Genomic DNA, 21,243 nt, shown 5'->3' on the forward strand with positions numbered 1-21,243 from the left:
ATTGTATGGGCCTCTTCAGCCTAGAAAAGAGACGCTTGAGGGGGGACATGATTGAGACATACAAAATTATGCAGGGGATGGACAGAGTGGATAGGGAGATGCTCTTTACACTCTCACATAATACCAGAACCAGGGGACATCCACTAAAATTGAGTGTTGGGCGGGTTAGGACAGACAAAAGAAAATATTTCTTTACTCAGCGCGTGGTCAGTCTGTGGAACTCCTTGCCACAGGATGTGGTGCTGGCGTCTAGCCTAGACGCCTTTAAAAGTGGATTGGATGAGTTTCTGGAGGAAAAATCCATTATGGGGTACAAGCCATGATGTGTATGCGCAACCTCCTGATTTTAGGAATGGGTTAAGTCAGAATGCCAGATGTAGGGGAGAGCACCAGGATGAGGTCTCTTGTTATCTGGTGTGCTCCCTGGGGCATTTGGTGGGCCGCTGTGAGATCCAGGAAGCTGGACTAGATGGGCCTATGGCCTGATCCAGTGGGGCTGTTCTTATGTTCTTATGTTCTTATGAGAGAGAGAGAGAGAGAGAGAGAGTAGATATCATGGAAATACCAAACGCATCAGTTCAGTTCTTTAGTGCAGTTGGGATCAACTGGGAATGGACTCCATGCATTTCAACACAGTTTTCTGCATTAGAATTATTTTGTATAACTCAGATTGTACCTGTGTAACCTGATGCAGAAGATTTCAGTAGCAAGGGAGGGAAACGTCCCTTGAACACCTGCATAACTTCTTTTTTTGTCGTTGCTGAATAGAGCTTTACTGTATGTTCACAGATCCGCCTCTCTGCCCAGTGATTCTATCAAGGATTAATTGGCACCAACACAGATGTTCACAGCTGCCTACAAGACATTGGTGAGTGCCCTCATGTCAGCTGTGCATGCTACCAGCGTGCAAATTAATGTATTTCATTCTTTGGGAAGGGGGAGGTAACTTTTATCTTTTCTTTTGCAATTCGACAGACTAAAATGAAATTAAACCTGTCAGAAACGGAGAGAATAGCTATCAGTCTGCAGGGCTAGTGAAACATTTTTAAAGACAAGCTCGCTGACAATGGAGAAGAACTCACTGATCATCCAGTCAACGTGATGCACCAAAATGGCAGGGGACTTTTCAATGAAAATTTCTCACCAACCATGCCTTTTATTGACTTGTTTATTCATTTATCCTGCCTTTTCCCAAGTAAAAACTCTCACAAGGTGGCTGACAACACATATTAAAGCTAGAGTAATGGTGTACAAATACAAAATTGCTAAAGCAGTAGCATGTTAAAAGCAGGAACTAAAAAAGAGCAGTTTAAAAACACATTGCTCCACTGTTACTTTTTAAGGATGAAGGAGGGCTGCAACAAGGGCAGAAGTGCTTGAAGCATGGTAGCTCTTTCACATATGCTCAGAGTGAGAGCAGTGCTTCCTGACCTAACTCAGAATTGACTTTCTGATGTTGCCACATAGCCAAATCCAATTGGCTATGAGATGACATCATGCTATTGCAATGTCATCATATTTGATCTCCAAATTGGACCATGCAAGCAGGACAAAGGAACTTGATTAAAGGAGAGCAAAATGCCACCAAAAGAGTGGCCAGTGAACAGCCCTCAAATAAATAGGGGGGGGGGAAGAGATCTGGGGCAGGGGAAATTTAGGGGTTTTTTCAGTCCCCTGAAAACACCAAAAGTGTTTGAGTGTGAATATTCAGTGCAGCCTGTTCTTAACTCCAACTAATTTCAGTGGGTAAGATTTAAGCACATGCTTCAAGCGCAAGGGGTTTTACCCATAATTCCATTTTTGGATACTCTTCTGATATGATTAGCATGCATTGCTTATTAGGATTAAGATTGCAATCCTAAGTTCTCTTGGGCCAGTGCAAGTCTTTTATGCCAGCCCGGGAGGGTCACAAACGTGCCGTAAAGCATGTTTGCACCCATTCCAGAGTCAGGTCAGCCGGCGCAAAGATGTGGACCAGCATGCAGAGGCTGCATCCAGCCTCCTCTGCACAAAAGCCAGGTAAGTCTGCACTGCCCGGAGGAGACGGGGAGGAGGCATTTTGGGGGGAAGGGGCAGAGGTGGGCAGGCCTGTGGGCAGGCAGGCAGGGAGCAGGAAGTGGGGCCAGGATCTGGCACTTATGCCGGAGCCTAGCCCTGTTCCCAGGCAGCCCGGGGGAGCTCTGGGCTGCTCAGATATGTGCCAACATTTCAGGCAAAAATCCAAGTAGACCTATTGGGGCCACTATGGCTCTACCCAGGATAAGGGAAATTATTTTCCCTTGCCTCAGGCCAAGCCACAGCCAGCTCCAAACTTGCGCTGGATACAGCGCAGGCCCGCCAGCCTACCTGTTCCAGCGCAAGTTAGGATTGCGCTGCCCAAGTATTACCCCTGTGTCTCCCATTATCAAGCAGTTCTGTAACAAATGCAAATAGAGCATCATAACAATAGTGATTTGGATCCAAAGATGCCCTTCCACTAGCAGAAGACTTTTTCTGGTTTTGTGGAAAAGTGTTCCATGCACCATCGCATCCAGACCTGTTTATGCAAGTTCTTGCATAAGACTAGGTCAGACGTCTGTTCCAGACCTTTAAATGGCACACAAGAGTTTATGTGCTACTGTTCCTTATATGTTCCTTATTCATCAAGTCTGTCATGCTGCAACAGAACCCCAATGTGTGCTGCTGCACTGCAAGCACCTCATGTGCAGAACAAGGCTCAAACTAGATGTGAGCCAGCTTTGTTAACACAAAACCAGAAAAAGTGAACTTAAACATTTATGTTAAACTTCTAAGTCTGGGGTTGTTCTTATTAGGAAGTAGCGCGGGGTGGAAACTCAATGGGCCCAAACCACAGTAGAGGGGCTTCCGTACTTTGCTTTCATCATAGTTCTGTTCCCAATCATGCTGTGTTTTTAATGCAAAAAAATGCTTCCGTTAGTTTTAAGTTGATGTTCTTATTCCCAATAGAAATAGAGATCAGTGTGTACAATTTGGATCAGAATTATGGCAGGGGCAAATTACTAAAGCCCACAGATTTTGTCCCCTTTGCGAACATTCTGTTGTTTTTTTTAAAAAAAACTGTTAAACTGAGGGCCCAATCCTATCCATTTTTCCAGTGCTGGTGCAGTTGTGCCAGTGGGGGTGTGCGCTGCATCCTGTGGTGGAGGGGCAGTCACTGGGGCCTCCTCAAGGTATGGAAACGTGTTCCCTTACCATGGGGCTGCATTGTGACCACACTGGAGCTGGAAAGTTGGATAGGTCCTAAGTCTGCAACTCTATGTGTACTTTCCTTGGAGTAACTCACATTGAATTCAGTAAGACTTACTTCTAAGTAGACATGCATAGGATTGTGGGGTAAGTTAAACATTTAGGGTCACGTCTAGATCAACCATGAGTCATTTTTCCTACAGTTCTTTGAATATAACAGCAACAGCTGATAAGCCTGGGAAAAGAAAAAAAAATGTCACATGGCATTGAAAGAACATCAAAGCGGGTTCAGGATGACCCTGGGGAGAATGCCACAGGTGGGATGCTACATTAAAAGCATTCTATCACAGGTAAGCTGTGATGGACATCAACAGAAGGGAATCAAGAAAAGAAGGGGATGAAAAGGAAGGAAGGAAGGAAGGAAGGAAGGAAGGAAGGAAGGAAGGAAGGAAGGCATCACTGGAGACAGTTCCTAGCATAAAGGGCAGAAAAGGACACAGAGTAGAGTTGCTTGAGGGAGTAAGAGATCTTCAGATGGTTGGGGATCTTGTTGTTAAAGGAGTGAAGATCACAGAAAGGAGTGTAATGGGACAGAAATTCTGTGAGATACGAGCAGGGCAAGGGTAATGAGGGCTTTGATGGTAGGTACAAAGAGTTTGTGCTGGACCTGGAAGCCGCTGGAATATTTTACAGGATGCATAAAAACACTGCAGAAGGCTCAGTTTTAAACACACAAGAGTTCCATTGTACTCAATAAGTACTGACTTTTCAAAATGCGTAGGATCATAACGTTTTGCTACGGATTTCAGTGTGCTCCTTGTTTGATCAATTTTCAGCGCTTACAAAGGCTGCCACAAAAAGAGGTTGGAACACTTACAGCCCGATCCTCACTAACTTCCCACATGGCAATGCAGCAGTACCACAATGGCCTTTGCTCTATCCTGTGTGGGAAGAGATGCTATTAGAGGTCTCCTTGGGGGTAAGGAGCCATTTATCCCTTGGCTTGGGAGTAAGCGCCAGCAGCCTCTACGGGGCTGCTTGGACCTGTGCAAGTTAAATAGCTGGCGCAAGCCTGAGTTGCCTTGGGTCAGCAGATCAGGCCTGGGAGTCAGCTATAAGATATGGCAGAAACCGCTGCCAGCGTTCCCGCTGCCAGCGTTCCCTCCTGGGCCTGATCCTCTCCCCGTCTACTCCCCACCCCATTACACCCTTCCCGGCTCCTGTTCTGCCGTCCCTTCACCCCTCTGCAGTTCGGCATGCTCACACCTGCCCCGGTGCACGTTGGCCTTGCACTAGCACCAGCAGGCCAGCACAGGCCTTTCTGCTTGTGCCACAATCTTCTGCACTGCCACAACATGCTTTACGGTATGTTTGCAACAGCCTGCATTGACAGAGCGTGTACTCCACCGGTGCAGTGGCACAATAGATTCTGGCATCGGGCTGCAGTCCTGTACACACTTTCTTGGAAGTAAATCCCATTTGATATAGTAGGGCTTCCTCGTAAGCAGACGCACATAAGGCTGAAGTTGGAATGGAACAGAATGGCACTTTTCTTCAGCAAAGTAAGAAATTTTCTGGTAAGATTTCAATTTTCTGCCACTCCTGTGGGAAATATCCAAGATTTTTCCTCCCCCCCCCCCCCATCAAAACTGTCACTGGATACATAAGAAATGAGAATCTTTCTGGGGTTTTGTCTGCTATGTAATCTGCATCAGAAAAGAAACCTAATCTACCCTGTTTAATGTTACGTTGTCTCACAACAATACTCCATCTGCTTAGTGTAGCTAGAATTGCATCATTACGCCCTTCATCAAGTTACAGCAAGAAGTAACCTTCAAATTATGCCTATTCAGTCTGAAGGAAAAATTGACAAGGCCATTAATCTAAGAACACAAAACAGGTTCACTCTGAATTCTAGTTATACAATCGGAGTGCCACTCTCGGGGTGTGTGGAACTTGTCCTTCAGTGGCCGTGCTGTATTATTTAAACAAACCTTGTTTAATCAGAGAAGATATTATAAAGTGTATTGGAAGTACGTTCTTTCTTTGCTCTTAACAAAGCAAAACAAATCTTTATTTCTTATCGCTTCCTAGCTTTTGCATCTAAGAGAATAAGGGTGACAGTAGCTTATCTTACCGTATTTGACAGAACAATGACATCTTTGAAGAGGTCTTTTGGATCCTAGCTGGGATTTGAATCCCAGATGAAGGTTCAGCTTATTTTGGGGCACCATACACATCTAAGGGTCCAATCCTATCCAATTTTCCACTGCTGGTGCAGCCATGCCAATGGGGCATGTGCTGTGTCCTGTGGTGGGAAGGCAGTCATGGAGGCCTCCCTAAGGTACGGGAATGTTTGTTCCCTTATCTCGAGGCTGCATTGCAGCTGCACCCGTGCTGGAAAGTTGGATCGGATTGGGCCCTCTATCTTTATCTAGCACTTACAGAATGCATGTGAGGGATTACATTGCCATCACTGCCCAGAATGGCTCCGACGGAGAATGGGAGGCACTGGATACACAATGCATTGCGGTGCCTGCAGTAATTCCCATCCCCCCCCCAGCTACATTAATGCAGCAGCAGGCTTTAAAAATCTTCTTAAACATTTTAGAATGTGTAAAAGAAATGCCAAGCGATCCTTCCTGGCAACCACCATGTTTTTAATCCCACAATGCCACAGGCCAATCCAATCTCCAGAGCTTGTGGGATCAAACATAGTGGCGACAAGGTGGAAGCCACAGGAGTCTCCAATGCCCCATTTGCACTTTAAAAGTAGTTGAAAGAACAAGAGAAAAAGCCAACCAACTGTACTTCCCTACCAGATGTTCCCTACGCCTTAACCATGAGAGCAAACAGAGCTTAAGGAGAGGACTGTCGCTTAGCTCATTTGGGCATGGTGGACATTGGTTCTGCAATGAGGGACAACTGGACCAAATAGCCCAACTGATTCCATTTTCCACTCACCGTGAAATGAAGGTATGTACATTTTGGGCTAAATCCACAATGTACTGTATGAAGGTATACAGGTTATTAATCTGAACCCCTTTATAGTATTCACACATTATGTTCCATGTCCATGTTCTTAATCACAGGGTTTTGTTTGTTTTTTTTAATCATGAAGACAGAGTTTTTTTTCTTTAGAGCAGCAGTTCTCAACTGTGGGTCTGGGACCCACAGGTGTGTTGTCACCCAATTTTTGGTGGTTTGTAAATATGACAGGGCAGATTAGGCTATGTGCATCAAGGGTTAAACAAGCTGCTACCTGGGGAGGGTAGAGTGCTAATACCCAATCACCCTTATAGCCACGCCCCTTGGCATTATATATCAGGCAGCAGTCTCCAAGACCTCTATAAAGTTTGAGAACCACTCCCTGCACATGCCCGATCTCATCTGATCTCGGAAGCTAAGCAGGGTCAGGCCTGGTTAGTACTTGGATGGGAGACCGCCTGGGAATACCGGGTGCTGTAGGCTTATACCATAGTCTTTCCAGACTGAAGGTTGCCAACCACTGCTTTAGCGAAACAATATTTTTGGAAAGGGCTGATGGGGGGGCAGAGTTATGGAGTTTATCATTGACAGGGAAAGGACTTGGCAGCCTGCTTGTGTTCAGGCTGATCAGGGCTCATTGGTACCCTACGTTTGAAGGAGACCAGTACAGAGGTACAGTTTTTGAATGAACCCGCGTTCACATACACACAAAAACGTGTGTACTTGTATGCACACAGAATGAAATGTGTGACTAGCCTGCATAAATGTACCAAGTTGTGATCATTCAGTCATGCTGTTCCTCTACCTCCAATCTGGGGCAATCCAGCAACTGTTTATCATGGGCTGAGATGGGTTGTCTGGAGAGCACCGTGACTTGGCATCTGCAGAAGCCCTCTGTATTAGTAAGACCTTGTTTATACAGCCGAGAGATAAGGTTTATGTAAACAAAGCCAGCCTGAGGCTTTGAGGGGCAGTTGGTTGACTAGTCATCATGTTCTGATTTTGGTGTTCTGATTTCTGAGATGCTGGTCTGTCTCAAGACGTGTATAGTGAAACTACGTTCTCCAGTCCCCCCTCCCCAAATGTCTCTTTAGTGTTACTGGTGCCACACTTACTGTAGCCACATATTTTTGCTTCTGGATCCATCTGCTAGATCTGGATCCATCTGCTAGTCCAGGAGTGTCCAAACATTTTGGCAGTTGGACCACATAATCTCTCTGACATTGTGTCAGGGGTTGGAGAAAAATAGAAATAATTTACATTTAAAATTTGAATAAATTTACATAAATGAATGTATTAGAGATGGAACTTATATGAATGAATGAAGGTGTTGTGAGAGCTTAAGATCTATAAAAGGCCTTGCACAAAGCAAGGCCGGCCTTTTCTTCGCTGCCACTGCTGCTTCACAGACATGAAACAGCAAGCAGTGGAGGGAGCCCCCAGCCGGCAGCTCATGTGAGAGGTCGAACAGTCGGCCCTCATGCTGACAGCAGTTGCGTCACATCAGCAAGGGTTCCAGCAAGTGTCCGACAGGCCAGAGGCTCATTGGAGACTGGGCACTCCTTGTAGGCCAGATTGGGGGTCCCCAAGGGCTGCAAATGGCCCCCAGGTCAGGGTATGGGCACCCCAATCTAGTCTAAGACTCTAGCACAAGTCTATCAGCGCTCTTTGCTACAAATATTTGGCACCATGTCCCTGGTGGGCACAGCTGTGCTTCTGGAATCTAAAGCTGCTTCCAAGTCTCCGTCACGTCTAATTGTGCAGTGCCCTCTCAGTAACCCAGTGACCTCATTCATACAAAGACCTGCCCTGAGATAACTTCGTTTTTTTGTTTTTTTTACAAAATTATCTTGGAGATCTACCCCAAGGCATTCATATGGCACATTGTTGTTGTTTTTTCTGAAAGACCTTTCAAAGGTTTTCCTTAGCCCTTCCTAAACCAAGGTTGAATTGAACTGAAAGCAACATGCATACAAGATGGAGCCAATGTCTCCAGGCATTTCTGCATAGAAAATTCCCATGCTCCTGCTTCTGTCCTTCAGCGCAAACCTGACTGTGCAGGACGTGCGCAGCAGTGTTCAACCTGAAACCGAATCAAGTTCTTAGGCACATTCCATGTGGACGTTCTCAAGCCTGTGAAAAGCCACAATTTCATCTCTGACTGAGGTTCAAGTGTGCCCCAAAAGATTGAAATGTTGTGAATATCGCCCACTCACAAAGGTCTGGAAATGTTTGAATGAAAAATAACCTTTAGTGGTTCCCTAAGAAAGTTCAAACATTGGCAGCCTGCAGGCACATTCATTCGCGTTGTTCAAACATTTGAGCCAGTGTTCAGTACTAAATTCAATATCAAACACAGCGGAGTTCAGTATTTCGAGCTTCATTGGTACGTAGAATGCTTGCAAAATCGTAGTACCGGGACCCACTTTTTAGAACGGCAATCTGTCGAGACACACCGGAAGTGATGTCATTAACTTGGAAGTGATGTCAGGGCCGGAAGTGGCATCATCAAGCCGGAAAATTTTTAACACTCCCCCATATGACAAAATCAAGCCGATTAAGTAACTGACAGCGCAATCCTAGCTTGCACTGGAGCGGGCAGGCCAGTGCTATATCCAGCACATGTTTCAGGCAACCAGAGGCTCACCCTGAGGCAAGGGGAAACATTTCCCCTTATCCCGGGGAGAGCCACTGCCGTCCCACTGGGGCTACTCGGATCTGCTCCACCTCAATCGGCAGCGCAAATCCGGGCTGCTCAGGAACGAGGTTAGGATCCAGCATAACTACCAGGTCCTGGCCCTACCTCCTGCTCCCCACATGCCCACCCCCGGGAATGCCCACCGCCTGCCCACTCCCTGCCCTGGAAGCCTTCCTCCCTCCTCCTTCCTGCCCTCCCCATGCCCCCTTCAGATCCCCATGCTGGTCAAGCTTGTCCAGCACAAACACACTCTCCATGGGGCCCGTGTTGGCCCAGGAAGGCCAGTGCAAGTCCCTTGTGCTGGCTGAAGTGCAATTGTGTCAGCGTGTAAGTGCTTTACAGCCGACTTGTGCCGGCCCAACTGCACCGTTGGATTGTGCCCTAAGTCAATTAAAAGTTTAGAATAAGCACACATTTTAAAATTTATTTAAAATAAAGAACCCTCTTGATCCCCCCAAGCAACTGCTGATCTGTTTTTTTAAAAAGTTTCCCAAACATTCCATTGGCTGCAATCTTATCCACTTATCAGGGCGTAAGCCCCATTAATTATCATTATTAAAAGCATATACATAGTAGCCTGTTAAAAGTACAGATCTGTAACATTTCCCCAAATGCAGACACATACCATGGTCTATATATTAGAAATCTAATTTAATATATTAAAGTAAAATACACATTGAAATGAATGGGGAACCCCCTGAAATCAGCTCTTCACTGACCTAGTGGGTCCTGACCCACGGTCTGAGTAACACTGTTTTATCTATTTACAATGGGTCCTCAGTATCTGCGAGGTGGGTGTCCATTCCAGGACTCCCTGAAGATAGCAAATCCAGCTGATAATGAAATCTGCAGCTGGAGGACCTCAGAGGAATACTGGACTAGATCGACCCTGATCCTGATCCAGTTGGGTTCTTCTTATGAGACTTTTATTTCCCCCCCCTTATTTGTGAGAGCTGAAACTTCGCCCTTCCCTCTGTCCGTTTCTAAAGAGTTGCCCATCCCTGAAGTTCTACTGTACTGCAGATGGTGATATGAACAAGTGAAGTAATGCCGTCCCCATGGATACAGGTTAAAAGAAACCTATAATTGTCAGGGACCTTTCCAGTGATTGGTTATCTTTTTCCCTCTCAATTTCAGTCCCCACAATACTGGGCTCCATTGTATTTGTTTTGCCTATTAGGGCTATAGGCAAAGACATTCTGCGCCTCTGGTCCTGAAGGAATTTATTAATACGTCTCTCTAAAGTACAAAAGAACTCTTTGTATTTATCTTCTTTTTAAAAGCAGCTCTTTGTCTAGGCAGGTATCCAGCCCACCAGGAATAACATTTCAATACTCTCTATTGAATTTGTGGTTGACTCCCCCGACTCGTGTTTCAGTAGGAAAGTGAACAAAATGGCAATTCCTGGGCAACAGCAGATCTAATTTGAGGTAATCATGTACAGCGTAATTGAGGGAGATGGTATGTGGGGGGGGGGGGAGAGAAGGTTTAATGTGAAATTGGGCATATGGCAGACAAAGTTAAAATCCTTTCGCTGTCCTCTACATTTAGAGAAATCTAAATATTAATTATGTCTAGATACCAGATATCTGAAATATTAATGTTGAACGTGCAACGATCAATAAGCAGTCTTTATTGTAAAATAAAGTTTTTATTGTAAAAAAAAAAATGTCTTTGATTGTAAAAATCCCTACGGGGGTTTAGAACAGCCTGCCCATGTAAACCGCCTTGAATTAAAGTCCGAGGGGAAATCTGATGACCAAGAAAGGCGGTATATAAATAGTTGTATTATTATTATTATTATTATTATTATTATTATTATTATTATTATTATTATTATTATTATTAATAATAATAATAATAATAATAATAATAATAATAATAATAATAATAATAATAATAGCTTCTAGTGTTTCTATATCCGGACCAGATCAGACGGAAAGCTCTTCAACCTCTCCAGACTGAGAGCAAAGTCCAAAGTCCAGCTGAAATGTCTGCATGACTTCCTCTTTGCCGACGATGCAGCTGTCACTACCCACTCTGCCAATGATCTCCAGCAGCTCATAGATCGCTTTAGCAAGGCCTGCCAAGATTTTGGACTGACGATCAGCCTGAAGAAAACACAGGTCATGGTTCAGGATGTGGACTCACCTCCCTGCATTACAATCTCTGCACATGAACTGGAGGTTGTCCATGTCTTTGTGTACCTTGGCTCAACGATCTCCGACACTCTTTCTCTCGATACTGAGCTAAACAAACGCATCGGTAAAGCAGCTACCACGTTTTCCAGACTCACAAAGAGAGTCTGGTCCAACAAGAAGCTGACGGAACATACCAAGATCCAGGTCTACAGAGCTTGCGTCCTGAGTACACTTCTGTACTGCAGCGAGTCATGGACTCTTCGCTCACAACAGGAGAGGAAACTGAATGCTTTCCACATGCGCTGCCTCCGTCGCATTCTCGGCATCACCTGGCAGGACAAAGTTCCAAACAACACAGTCCTGGAACGTGCTGGAATCCCTAGCATGTATGCACTGCTAAAACAGAGACGCCTGCGTTGGCTTGGTCATGTTGTGAGAATGGATGATAGCTGGATCCCAGAGGATCTCCTCTATGGAGAACTTGTGCAAGGAAAGCGCCCTACAGGTAGACCACAGCTGCGATACAAGGACATCTGCAAGAGGGATCTGAAAGCCTTAGGAGTGGACCTCAACAGGTGGGAAACCCTGGCCTCTGAGCGGCCCGCTTGGAGGCAGGCTGTGCAGCATGGCCTTTCCCAGTTTGAAGAGACACTTGGCCAACAGGCTGAGGCAAAGAGGCAAAGAAGGAAGGCCCATAGCCAGGGAGACAGACCAGAGACAGACTGCACTTGCTCCCAGTGTGGAAGGGATTGTCACTCCCGAATGGGCCTTTTCAGCCACACTAGACGCTGTTCCAGAACCACCTTTCAGAGCGCGATAACATAGTCTTTCAAGACTGAAGGTTGCCAAAAACAAATAGGGATTTCATGCAAACAGCCAAGTCCTTCAAGAAAGGAAGAAGTTTGATTTCTTTCTGCAGATGTTTGGAGAGAGGAAGTCTGTCTGAAGGCCCCCTTGATCCATAAGAACAGGAGCAATATGCATTCACAATACCCCTCCCCCCAAAAATCAGCATTTAATTTATCAGTTGGGATTATTCGGGCATTCAATGCATCATAGTGCTTGTGGTGTCTGCATGTTACAGATGGGTTAGTGATGGTGAGTACCAGCAGATTAGGGGCTCTATCCTATTCATTCCCAGTGCCGGTGCTGAGCTCCGATGCCGGGTGTCATAAACGTGCCGTAAAACATGCGTATGGCACCTGCAGTGTCCAGAACTCTAGTCAGTGCTGAGCTCAGCACTGGATGGATGCCACCCGGAACAAGGGAAGTGCTACGGGCAGCAGTAAAATGTGTTGGGGGAGGGTGAAGTGGGGGAGTGACCCGGGAAGGGGGAGGGACGGGCAGATCCTGCTCTGCCATATCCTGTACTCTGTGTAGGGTTGGAAAGCCCAACACAGAGGCTCTTGAGCCTGCTCCATCAAAATAGCTGGTGCAGACTTGAGAAGCCCCATTGCAAGGCTGAGTCTTTCCCCAAGGAGATCTCTGGCAGCTCTGGTGTACCTCTGGATACAGCAATAGCCATTTGGACACAACTGCACCCAGCAAAGTCACTGGGGATAGGATTGGGCTGTAACTAAGCTGCTCCTCCAGTGAATTCCTGGCTGAATTTATTGAATATTTACCACATGCATATAAAGTACAGGAGCAAAAGGTGACACACTGAACTCTATGATTCTACCCCGCCAGTAACCTTTGGCCTAATCCTACACTTACTGACCATCCTTGTACCTCTTTCACTGGCACTGACTTCCAGAAAGCAATCAGCATCAGTCATAAAAGGCGCTTTGGGTGTGCTGTACTCAGTGTGCTGCCTGGGATGCTGGGGTGAAGGCCAGAGCCTTCCCACTGGCAACAGCAGATCTGGAGCCACCTGCCCATCCAGGTAAGATGGTGGGGAAGGTGGGAGGGGAGCGGTAGGGTGGAGGGATGGGAAGAGTGGAACTGGGAAGTGATGGGGTGGGATGGGTGGATCAGGTCTGGGAAGGGGGAGGGTTCAGGGGCAGTGGTGGCCACCAAATCCTAACCCCCTTCCCAAACCTGATCCCACAGGAGGGGTCCATGTCGGCCTGTGCCAGCTATTTAGCTAGTTCTGGTCTGAGTAGACCTTTCACCACGCCTTAGAGCCTTACCCCTGGATAAGTGAACCATTGTTCCCAGAAGAAGCCACTTGATCTGCCCCCTCCCACTGCTGGTTGCAGAGGTAGCCATTTTGGTGCTGCTGCATCAGCGTAAGGGGTGGGGGGAGAACAATAGGATTGGGTTCCTTGTGAGGTACGTAACATAAAGATATTGTTTTTCCAGGCAAGTTTCAACAGGAATCAAAACCTATTTCCCTGCAGCCCAAGTCCAACACACCATTCAATATGTCAAACTAGCACTTAAATGTTTAAACCAATTTAGTCATGAGTGACCATCATCACAGTCCCCTTCCATAAATAAAGCTGCTGGACAGTTCTTTGTAGAGGAATTGTGGGGTGATTTGCAAAGGTGCTTTTCCCTCTATCGCATGTGACATTCCATTTCATGCATCTCCCCCATGGTGCAGATCGTGAGTTCACGATTGCTGGTGAGATGCATGAGCCTCATTTTGCACATTCCCATAGAAAGTAGGTTAATCAGACTCTATATTCTGCCATGTCTTTGAAATACACAAATGGGCTCTAATTTAATACAGGTGGGATGACTGGACTCAACAAAAGGATGGTGGATGTCTGAACATAATCACATTCTTGAGCTCACGGTGCAGTCCTCTGCACTGTGCCACCTCTGAAATGGTTGGCAACCTTCAGTCTCGAAAGACTATGGTATAAGCCTACAGCGCCCGGGATTCCCTGGCAGTCTCCCATCCAAGTACTAACCAGGCCTGACCCTGCTTAGCTTCCGAGACCAGACATGTGCAATCTTGTCTGATCTCACCTCTGAAATACACATGGAGAATTGCTGGTTTTAAAGCAGTTTTCTATGAGAAGAAAGAAGATGGGGCACTTTCAAGCAAGTGATGGTGAACTGTAGAGGTGGCAGTCACATGGATGACCAAATTATATGCCTGCCTGATCATTTAAACAAGCTCCAAGTGACAGATATGTTTAAAGGCCTGTTTCTGTTGGAATGCTAATAGTCAAAGCCTTCCAGTACAACTTCCAGATTGTACTTCCAGAGTCATCCAGGTCTCTTCTGCCAGCGAAGTAAGGTAGAGCACTAGGTTAGTCTTGATTCATCATAGCATCCTCAAAATAGCCCCTGAAGACAAAGTTCCATGGATCTAACACCCTTATGTTCACACTAGGAAACAGCACAGCCTCTTGAGTCATCCCTCCTCCTCCTCTAGTAACAGTCTTGAGTCATTCCTGCTCCTCCTCCAGCAACCAAGTGGTAAGAAGAAAGGATTCATCACCTTTTTTGCATAGAGTTTACATGCCTAAAGCATCTGGAAGTTCCCAGTTGGAAGACTCAAACTAGCCTCCCGTTGGCATCGTGATCTCAGTGGTGTAGCCAGAGAGGGTGCAAAGCACTAAGTGTGCCTGCAAAACTTAGTGCTTTGCACCCCCTCCAGCTACACTATTGCATGATCTTAGTATTTATTAGTTATTTGGAGACATTCAACTTTATTGTACTCATCCCACACAGCATCTGAGTATTTTTTTTCTAGCAATTAGCTGCAGGGCCTGGTAAACGGTGTCCCATAGGAACAAATGATTTTTTTAAAGTTAATAGCTCTTTTCATAAACTTAGTTCAGGTTTCTATGGCAAGCAGACTGATGATTGCTCACAAACCCGAGTAAGTTGTTCATCCTCTCTTTTCCAGAAGATGTTCAAGCTTGATTCGGGGAAATGCCCCATGTGTGCCTCCACAGATATATACAATGCATGAAGGGGTAGCAGTGGATCCATGTCTTCCATCCTGTCCATGCCCCTCTTAGCATGTTGCCCTTGCTAATTACCCTTGCTAATTGGGTAAGAGGCACATTTTCAAGTGGCTGCTCCTCTTTTATTCAGCAGGGGGAGAGTAACTGGCCCTCCTCACCCCAGCAGTGTCTTTTCTAGTGGCTGTCTGCTGGTGTTTTGCATCTTTTAGATTGTGAGCCCTTTTGGGACAGGGAGCCATTACTTATTTGATTTTTCTCTGTAAACTGCTTTGTGAACTTTTGTTGAAAAGCAGTATATAAATACTGTTAATAATAATAATAGCCATGTTCGCTAACCCTCTGCACACTGAGCAGAACATTACAGAGCGGGCCAATATACATGCAGTCATGACCTTCTTGCCAATGTTCTACTTGATGCATGGATGTAAGTAGTGCAGCTAAGAGGTGCATGAATCTTAAGAATGGGAGATATGAGCCTCTTTCTCCACAGGTTGTATTTGCACACGGAGACAAGAATAAGAAGAGAGCTTCTGTGACGGGAAAATATCAAAGAAAGAAGCAACCATCAATAACTTCTCTCTGTGTGCCTTCATCATCACTGCTTGATACATCAATGGTGCTTTCACAGCTTTAGCCCCAGCTGACGGAAGAATTCAGAGCGGAATACAGGGAAGGAGACTTAAGCCATATAAAAATTAATTGAAAATGAATGTAGTCTTTGTGCCCACATGTGACATCAAAATCCATTCCTCTTTTGCCATGTGCACTCTGTTTCTGAGGAAGACCATGTGACCGATTTTGTTCTCTCAAATCCATGCCAAGTTCTGAGCTGCCAGTGAAACTTCCCTTACTAAAGAATATTTTAAAAAAAAAATCTATATATCTTCTAAAAGCCTCTAAATTAGAACACACACATATATACAAACAAGTCTCATTTACTTCATCCTACCAGAATGTAAACTTCACTGAAATCTTTTGATGTTACTTACACAGATGTTGTGGCCAAGATCTCCCATGGCAAACACTAAAGTGAAAAGGATCTGAATGACAGGATGTTGAGTAGACCACAAGTATCCAACACTACAGACAGTAGCTCCAAGCTGTTCTTGACAAAAAATATCCAGAGAGATCAAATCCCTTTGCGTCTGAAGTGAACTTTTCAAGGCTCTTAGATGGAATTGGTGCTCAGTAAAAGATCTATTTAGGGTGCAGTTGCAATCCAAGACAAACATATAGGCTGAAGGAAGGGGGGGGGAGAATACATAACCAGTGGCATTTGGAAAGCATTTACAGGAGCCGGTCATCCCAGTGAAATGAACAAGCTGCTTAATTCCATTTAAAAACTGTTCAGCTGCGGGATCATTGAATGCATTCAAGACACCTCTGATTCTGCACAAGTTTCTCGGTCACCCACATGATGGCTGCCTAGGACTGCCATCATTGCCAGGCCTAGAGCTAAATGAGACCTTTGTTCCCTGATCTAAAATATTAGTCTGTCATTTTCATTTGATTTTCCTTGTTGCTTTTCCAGCTATTTAGGAGCCCCAAAAGCTCAAAGCCGCTAATAAGCAAATCACACCACCGCTAAATAGAATCTTCCCCTCCATCGTCACCAATTCTCCACACCCACCCAGGAAAAGGAGCTTGGTAGAAACATATGAGGCTTAAAATAGGCAGCCGCTAACTGGGTGTTCACTAATTTAAAATGTTGCCACTACAACATCCATGTGGGGAGCTCTCACCAGAGGCTCCAGGCGTTTCTTGAGCCAAGCAAGGAAATGTTTTTTGCGGGATGTTTGTAAGCAGCACCATATGGTCCTCTCTTTCCTCTGCAGCTATCCTTCTGAAAGATGCTGTGGCTCAAGTTTAGCAGACAGGAGTCCCACAGTGGTGGGGCAGCCATAGGGTATTGGGCCAATCAGATGGTGAGAGGACAGAAGGGAGGGAATGAACTGCTTTGTGGATGTGCTACTATGTCAGGAAGAGATTCCTAGGCCAAGGCTAGCACTTGGAATTGTGCCAGGAAGAGAACAGGGAGGTGACACCAAATCCAGAATGCTGGCAGGACCAGTGTCAGAGGTCAGCCACTGGTAGAGGACCCAGGACCATGAAAGAGTCAATTGCCTGAGGCCCTAGTGCAGTCCAAATTGTTACCACTATCGTCAAGGTAAGCTTCTTCAAAACACTTGTGAAGGCCTTCCTTAGTAGCGGTATCTCAGGTCACTCTTTGATGCCATGCTGTTGCGTGCTGTCTTCCTTTACCGACAGTAATAGCTGTCTTCCTCTACCTATAGTGCCTTGCCACCGTTATCTTCAGTGACACTGGTAGAGGCATTACTCAACAGATAGAACAATGGTGGTTCCACACAGGCAATTAGCCAAGGATCTCCTGAACCTGGTGCTAGCACTGGGTGATCATGTACTAGTTTTTCCACCCACTTCAGCATGTTGGTTGCATATTCTGACACTTCTGAACAATCATCATCGGCAGTCTCATGTTTTGCATGAATCAAGAGCCCACCCATATATGGACAGAGGGTGGGGGAGCACAGGATGTTCCAATCCCATCCCTCCTGCTGAGTGGAGTCGTGTTGACTTCTGGCAAGGGAAGGGAGAGGGAAGTGCCTGCCTACATAAGTATTTCCTTCTCATTCCCCGCACCAAAGAGGCCAGTTGAGAGTGGTCCTAGAGGGGCAACCTAGAAGTTTACTTAAGCAGATCTTCACAGTGAGTCACTGTGGACTCACTTTCAGTGACTCTAGATTTTTTTTTTTTGCAAGGGAATTTCAAGCCTGCAGTAAGCTCTACAGCTACCAAAGATGGGGAAGAGGTGGGTTGACTGGGGCTCCTGCACCTGTTCTCTGAAGCCACTCCTATCCATCCAGAAAATGAGACATTAAACATTAAAAAGGTGGCAGAGCAGCTTTTAAACTGATCCCTGGGGGAAGGCCGACAGGAGCCGAGGGGCATCCGGTTCAGGACTCCTCATCCCTATGGGATGAGGATGGGGAGGTTAGAGAACAACAAGACAAAGGCAGAGTAGGAGAAGAAATTGGGAAAGGTAGCATGATGGGATGTGATAGACGGTTTGGCAGAATGAGAGGATGCGGGGACAAAGGAGCGAATAAGCAGCCCATCCTGGGGCATTCCGTGTACAAATGCTTTTATGCGAATGCCCGAAGTCTACGAGCAAAGGTGGGAGAACTGGAATGTCTGGTGACAAGAGAAAACATTGACATAGTGGGCATAACGGAAACCTGGTGGAATGCGGAGAATCAGTGGGATACCGCAATCCCGGGCTATAAACTCTACAGGAGGGACAGGCAGGGGCGTGTTGGAGGTGGGGTGGCCGTTTATGTTAAGGAAGGGATAGAATCCAGCAAAGTAGAGACTGAAGGTGGGTTTGACTCCACCGTAGAATCTCTGTGGGTTAAATTACCAGGCTTGTCCAGCGATGTAATACTGGGGGCCTGCTATCGTCCTCCAGACCAGAAATCGGATGGGGACCTTGAAATGAGGAAACAGATCAGGGAGGTGACAAGGAGGGACAGGGTTGTAATCATGGGGGACTTCAGTTATTCTCATATTGACTGGGTCAATTTGTGTTCTGGTCACGATAAGGAAACTGGATTTCTTGACGTGCTAAATGACTGTGGCTTAGAGCAGCTAGTCACGGAGCCCACCAGAGGGCAGGTGACTCTGGATTTAATATTGTGCGGTACATAGGACCTGGTTAGAGATGTAAATGTTACTGAGCCATTGGGGAACAGTGATTATGCTGCAATCCGTTTTGACGTGCACGTTGGGGGAAGAATACCAGGCAAATCTCTAACAAAAACCCTTGACTTCCGACGGGCAGACTTCCCCCAAATGAGGAGGCTGGTTAGAAGGAGGTTGAAAGGAGGGTAAAAAGAGTCCAATCTCTCCAGAGTGCATGGAGGCTGCTTAAAACAACAGTAATAGAGGCCCAGCAGAGGTGTATACCGCAAAGAAAGAAGGGTTCCACTAAATCCAGGAGGGTGCCCGCATGGCTAACCAGCCAAGTTAGAGAGGCTGTGAAGGGCAAGGAAGCTTCCTTCCATAAATGGAAGTCTTGCCCTAATGAGGAGAATAAAAAGGAACATAAACTTTGGCAAAAGAAATGTAAGAAGGTGATACGGGAGGCCAAGCGAGACTATGAGGAACGCATGTCCAGCAACATTAAGGGGAATAATAAAAGCTTCTTCAAATATGTTAGAAGCAGGAAACCCGCCAGAGAAGCGGTTGGCCCTCTGGATGGTGAGGGAGGGAAAGGGGAGATAAAAGGAGACTTAGAGATGGCAGAGAAATTAAATGAGTTCTTTGCATCTGTCTTCACGGCAGAAGACCTTGGGCAGATACCACTGCCCGAACGGCCCCTCCTAACCGAGGAGTTAAGTCAGATAGAGGTTAAAAGAGAAGATGTTTCAGACCTCATTGATAAATTAAAGATCACTAAGTCACCAGGCCCTGATGGCATCCACCCAAGGGTTATTAAGGAATTGAAGAATGAAGTTGCAGATCTCTTGACTAAGGTATGCAACTTGTCCCTCAAAACGGCCACAGTGCCAGAAGATTGGAGGATAGCAAATGTCACGCCTATCTTTAAAAAGGGAAAGAGGGGGGACCCGGGAAACTATAGGCCGGTCAGCCCAACATCCATACCGGGTAAGATGGTGGAATGCCTCATCAAAGATAGGATCACAAAACACATAGACGAACAGGCCTTGCTGAGTGAAGAGTCAGCATGGCTTCTGTAAGGGTAAGTCTTGCCTCACGAACCTTATAGAATTCTTTGAAAAGGTCAACAGGCATGTGGATGTGGGAGAACCTGTGGGCATTATCTCTCTGGACTTTCAGAAGGCGTTCGACATGGTCCCTCACCAAAGGCTATTGAAAAAACTGCACAGACAGGGAATTAGAGGACAGGTCCTCTCATGGATTGAGAACTGGTTGGAGGGCAGGAAGCAGAGAGTGGGTGTCAATGGGCAATTTTCACAATGGAGAGAGGTGAAAAGTGGTGTGCCCCAAGGATCTGTCCTGGGGCCGGTGCTTTTCAACCTCGTCACAAATGACCTGGAGACAGGGTTGAGCAGTGAGGTGGCTAAGTTTGCAGACGACACCAAACTTTTCCGAGTGGTGAAGACCAGAAGTGATTGTGAGGAGCTCCAGAAAGATCTCTCCAGACTGGAAGAATGGGCAGCAAAATTGCAGATGCGTTTCAAGGTAAGTAAGTGTAAAGTCATGCACAAAGTGTAAAGTGTAAAGTCATGCACAAAGTCATATAACTTTAGATATAGGCTGATGGGTTCTGAGCTGTCTGTGACAGATCAGGAGAGAGATCTTGGGGTGGTGGTGGACAGGTCGATGAAAGTGTCGACCCAATGTGCGGCGGCAGTGAAGAAGGCCAATTCTATGCTTGGGATCATTACGAAGGGTATTGAGAACAAAACGGCTAATATTATAATGCCGTTGTACAAATCTATGGTAAGGCCACACCTGGAGTTTTGTGTCCAGTTCTGGTCGCCACATCTCAAAAAAGACATAGTGGAAATGGAAAAGGTGCAAAAGAGAGCGACTAAGATGATTACAGGGCTGCAGCACTTTCCTTATGAGGAAAGGCTACGGCGTTTGGGCCTCTTTAGCCTAGAAAAGAGACGCCTGAGGGGGGACATGATTGAGACATACAAAATTATGCAGGGGATGGACAGAGTGGATAGGGAGATGCTCTTTACACTCTCACATAATACCAGAACCAGGGGACATCCACTAAAATTGAGTGTTGGGGGGGTTAGGACAGACAAAAGAAAATATTTCTTTACTCAGCGTGTGGTCGGTCTGTGGAACTCCTTGTCACAGGATGTGGTGCTGGCATCTAGCCTAGACACCTTTAAAAGGGGATTGGACAGGTTTCTGGAGGAAAAATCCATTACGGGCTACAAGCCATGATTTGTATGCGCAACCTCCTGATTTTAGAAATGGGTTATGTCAGAATGCCAGATGCAAGGGAGGGCACCAGGATGAGGTCTCTTGTTGTCTGGTGTGCTCCCTGGGGCATTTGGAGGGCCGCTGTGAGATACAGGAAGCTGGACTAGATGGGCCTATGGCCTGATCCAGTGGGGCTGTTCTTATGTTCTTATGACAGTGAGAAGGTTCATTGAGAATCCTTCTATCTGCTATCCTGTTTTACATGCTGGATTTGTTTTGTTTTTCTTCTTTTTGCTGGTAGGTGCATTCAGTGTTCAGCTGCAGTCCCAAAGTGTGGCAGCTTAGGCACAGGCTTACCTTCAATGCGAACGAGGCTCTTATCCTGTAATTAAAG

The 21,243-nt window shown here is 46.1% G+C and overlaps 1 long non-coding RNA gene and 1 pseudogene across 1 annotated transcript; both read left to right on the top strand.

Annotated features, from left to right (window-relative positions):
• Positions 1-819: 819 nt before the first annotated feature.
• LOC136639426 (uncharacterized) lies at positions 820-1,318 on the top strand. The gene is made up of 2 exons (XR_010793675.1): positions 820-868; positions 976-1,318. It is a non-coding gene; the product is annotated as an uncharacterized lncRNA (long non-coding RNA).
• A 5,244-nt stretch (positions 1,319-6,562) lies between these two features.
• Positions 6,563-6,678, top strand: LOC136643303 (5S ribosomal RNA; annotated as a pseudogene).
• Positions 6,679-21,243: the final 14,565 nt, after the last annotated feature.

Source organism: Tiliqua scincoides, chromosome 2 (assembly GCF_035046505.1).
Source record: "Tiliqua scincoides isolate rTilSci1 chromosome 2, rTilSci1.hap2, whole genome shotgun sequence".
NCBI classification, from domain to species: domain Eukaryota; kingdom Metazoa; phylum Chordata; class Lepidosauria; order Squamata; family Scincidae; genus Tiliqua; species Tiliqua scincoides.